Genomic DNA, 4,356 nt, shown 5'->3' with positions numbered 1-4,356 from the left:
TTTGCAGCACGCTGAGAGGGTGAGGCTAGAAACAACAGTAAGGTTATCTTCAAGAAGATGGACTGACTGAGGTGTGGGAGTTTGACTGTAGTAGTCACAAGATATCTTGCTTCCTTCAACACAGAGTACAGCATTCATGCTAGCTGCATGTTAGCCTGAGGTTTTTCCACTTGCAATGTGTCTTTTCCCCTTTACTCTCTGCTCTCCTGGTATGGAGAAGGGAGAAAGATTTAGCTTACCAGAGCTAAAACTAGCTAGCCATTTTGTAGGTCTGGACTCTCACAAACTACATCCCAGATTTACTACTGATTAAATTGCTTGGAAAAGATCTGAATTTTGAGAAAGACTGAATTTTGCCCTACCTAATAAACCAAGATGGAAGTGCCAGTAGGATTGTAATCTGAACTCAACTTCAGATTGGGCTCTTAACCATCACACAGTATATGTGAGAAATCAAAATGTTTGGCAGCTGGGCCACCATGGAGACACTGAAGAGTTTGACTTGAAGAGATCTGTGGGGTAATCTCTTGGATGAAATTTCAATTGTGGCTGGCACCCCTTAGAGTTAGCACAATAATAAATCCTTATAGAATGTTTCCTATACCCAGGAGCTGAAACAAACAGGACACTAGGGCCTTTCCTTCCCTTGCCTAGTCTGGCTTGCTCTCAGATACTCAGAGATGGCAGTGTGTCTGGTTGACTTGTACAGACAGAACCTATTCCCTGAAGCTCATGTAACTTCTCAGAGATTTCCGGGCTACCTCCACCTCCTCCCTCTCTCTGCTCTTCCTTGCTATCTCCAGTCTCTCTGCTGTTTTCCCATCCTGTGTAAATGAACACACCAAAGCCATATGGAATCATTCTTTCTGTGTGTTCATGTCCTTTCACTTTTCTCCTTTTCCTGGAACATTAATATTAATAGCTTCTCTCTTCACTGTTGCTTTCTTATCCGCCCTCAAGGGATTGAAACCTTTTCTTGTTTTTTTTGTGCCAGACAGTGCACTTGTTTGAAAACTGCTGAGGCTTCCTGAGACTCTGACGTCTCTGGCATAATCTCAGATTGCATAATGCCAGCATATGATGCTACTCTGTTCCAAGCTCAGTCAGATTGAATACACTTCATAACTTTTGTCCTTTGAGAAGAGGACCAAGAGTAACAGGTCAACAATGTAGCGGAAGTCCAATGAAATCTGTCCCAATTAGTAGCCACTGGTTTGGATGCCAGGCTGTATGCTGTTTTCACCAATCTCAATGATCACTATTGTAATTCCACCAGATTAATAATCTCCATTTTTACAGAAACAGAGGTGCAGGGTATCAGTCCATAGCTCGACATCACATAGTTTACAAGTTCAAGCACAGGAATTCAAATCTCCTTCGAACTAATCCATGTTTTAAACCTTCAACATCAACTATTTCCTGTCCCACAGCCTCTATTCAGTCTGGATTCCCAGAAAATAGGAACTAAAAAGGCTTCTTGTGTACTCGGTCAGTGGAGCCCCTGATCATCACATGAGACCTGGCATGGAAGGAGCTGGTCTTTGTGGCTTCGTCCTTCTTCTTCATGCTCAGATCGGTCAGTGTTGGCACCATTCTGAGGTTCACAGAAATTCTAGCATGGGACTCAGGAGCTAGAGGCCTGCAGCCAGATCTTCACTTGCCAGTCCTCACAAGGGTTGCATGCACACACCCGGTTCTCCCTCAACACTCACCAGAGTGTTTCTTGGCTGCCTGGGGTGGATTAAAAATGCCACTGTGTAGGATGGAATGGACAGTGCTTCAAGTCTGTGATGATATCAGATATGGAAGCAGAGATAGAGATGCCACCTAGAACTTATTTTACTTCTGATATATTCCCTGCATCATGAAAGATTGGGACAATCACAATATCTAGAAAATGTATCATGATTTACAGGGGTTTCTAGGGTGTATATTTTGTGGGCTTTTTCTCTGTTTTACAGCTTTCCCCTACTTTATGTTATCTCTGGTGACAGCAGGTTTTTCTCAAATACATCAGATGATTCTTTCACTGAGGACTCTGAATTGTGTCATTCATGTATCTCAGCCTATTTACCTTTTGGGTGTCTGTCTTGTCAAATTAGGTAATTTCCCCAGTCTGGCAGCTATTAAAACTGTGGTTTAGACAGAATGCTAAGACAAAAGGTGAGCCCATTTTTTCTAAGTGGACCAGGTGTTATTAGTCATATCTCCAAAAATCAACCTTTACAATGCAAATTAAAGCATGGGTCTAAACTTAACAACAGTGGGTGATTTTCAATAAAACTTCATTTACAAAACAGGTACTTGGCCAGACTTGATTGTGGCCAGTGTAATAAACCATTGGCCCATGGTTTACTGCACTTTTCTCCACAATATCATTTGGATGTGAAATGCAAAATCTTCTCTACTAACAAAAGTGGCAGCATGTAAATTGGTAGATTCCAGCAAAGTTAACCATCCTCTTAAATGAAAATTGAAGTAAAATGGTTCTTGTGCTTTGTCACTTCTGAAGTGTGTAGTTTTTTGTTATTATTGTTTTGTTTGGCAAGTTCCTGATATATTGAGATTCCGAGTCCTGAAATGGGGGCAAATTATTTCTTTCAATATGATGAATCTCCCAGATGCTGTCCAGTTTAGGAGATTGTAAGGGAAACGTAAGTGGGAACACGAAACCACAGTAAGTTAGAAAATATTTTCCAGAAATGTTCAGAACATCAATTCTCCTTCATTCTGGAGAAGTGAATTCATAGATGAAATTATAATGGTACATAATTTTCACTAACCTAAAATGAATTTCTTGGAGTTTGGCTGTGTGTAGGCTACAGTCTTGGTGGCTTTGGTTGTTGGCTCTTTTCTCATGCCAGTAATCTGTCTTAGCTAGCATGATCTCACCATGCATTGCCACTTTCCTAGTTTGATTGCTATCTTTCTCCCTCCCACCGACCCTCCCAAGCTCTGGAGCAAAAAGCATTCCTACCAGTTCCCAGTGTCCAGCAAGAATCAGTTAGAAGAAGTTTACTCATGAGCTCTTCAATGCCCACTGTGGGTCAGGAGACAGATATAAATGAAACATAGGAACCACCAGACAGAAGCATCATGATAAGATGAGAAAAAACTTAGATGTGAAATCAAACTAAAAAGGTTCCAATTAGCAAGTGATACTAGAGACTGCACAGCCTTGTGGTCATTTGTTGCCAGAATATCAAACTGGATATAGGCTATGGATGGGTAAGGGAAGTTGCAAGACACCAAGGAGAGAGTAACTAAGCTTCCAGAGAACACAGGCCGGCGACCAGAACAACAAGTACAGGTGGATAAATGCTGTATGAATTCAGAATTCCAAAGACTTTCACCAATGATCATGACATCAACTGGTTCAGAGTTTACAATCCCTTCTTGGCTCATGAATGATGGAGGAGAGGGTCTTGCCAGCAGCATCTCCTGTTCCTTTCATTCTTGTTACTCCCCACCCCTTACCTACTTTGGAATAATCTTCCAACTCTCCCCAAAATGTATCTTCTAGTTATGGCAGCAAGTTCCCAGGAACATGGTAAAGAGACACATGGACACACAGGCCCAAGGGACACAGAAAAAAGTAAGACAAGAGTTCCCAGGGTACATGAGCTGTCCTGGAACATTTCATATGTTTTTTAGCTACAGCTTAAAGAGGAATGTCCTGAGATCTGAATGGTAGAACAGGGACACCATTCTTAGCAAAGATAGAGGGGAGGCTGCTAGACTATTCATGCTCCTCTGATGCACTGTGTTACTTTTCACAGGCTTCTGACATATGCCTCTTCCCCTTCTTAAAAACAAATGTCCAGGAGGCTAGTCAACCTGCCTGACATATTAGCATGTCTTCCTGTTCATTCACATGTCCATCCACAGAGTTGGCAGTTTCTTTAGCAAAATGGAGTCAAAATGTTATGAGTGTGCTTGCTTTGGCAGCACATATACTAAAATTGGACCAATACAGAGAAGATCAGCATGGCCCCTGCACAAGGATGACACGCAAATTCGTGAAGCGTTCCATATTTTTGTACTATGTTATCTCTCAGCTCTTTTGCTGTCCCTTGGTTATCTCATATTGTTACAGCATTTCACCTTGTTATCTGATATATTGTATGTACGTGTTTTTTGGTTATTTGAAATCGGATAGGTAAGAGGGGAAAACAAGATAAGGGGTGGGGGTGGGGGAAGGGAAATGGGGACCAAGACATGAGAAAAGGTATCAATGCATGTGGAGTAATGCACCTTCTATCTGGTGAATATAATGTAACCCTTCTATCAATTAAAATTACAATAAAAGATATATGGAAAATGTTAAGAGTTCTTTTGCCTCCACTAAAGTAGTTA

At 41.4% G+C, this 4,356-nt stretch overlaps 1 non-coding gene across 1 annotated transcript; it reads left to right on the top strand.

Moving 5' to 3' along the window:
• The first annotated feature begins 3,932 nt into the window (after positions 1-3,932).
• LOC150059234 (U6 spliceosomal RNA) lies at positions 3,933-4,039 on the top strand. Its single transcript, XR_016536726.1, has one exon. It is a non-coding gene; the product is annotated as a U6 spliceosomal RNA (small nuclear RNA).
• Positions 4,040-4,356: the final 317 nt, after the last annotated feature.

This window comes from Megascapheus bottae, chromosome 9, assembly GCF_031878675.1.
Source record: "Megascapheus bottae isolate mThoBot1 chromosome 9, mThoBot2.hap1, whole genome shotgun sequence".
Classification (NCBI taxonomy): Eukaryota; Metazoa; Chordata; class Mammalia; order Rodentia; family Geomyidae; genus Megascapheus; species Megascapheus bottae.
This window is presented reverse-complemented; position numbering and strand designations above follow the sequence as displayed.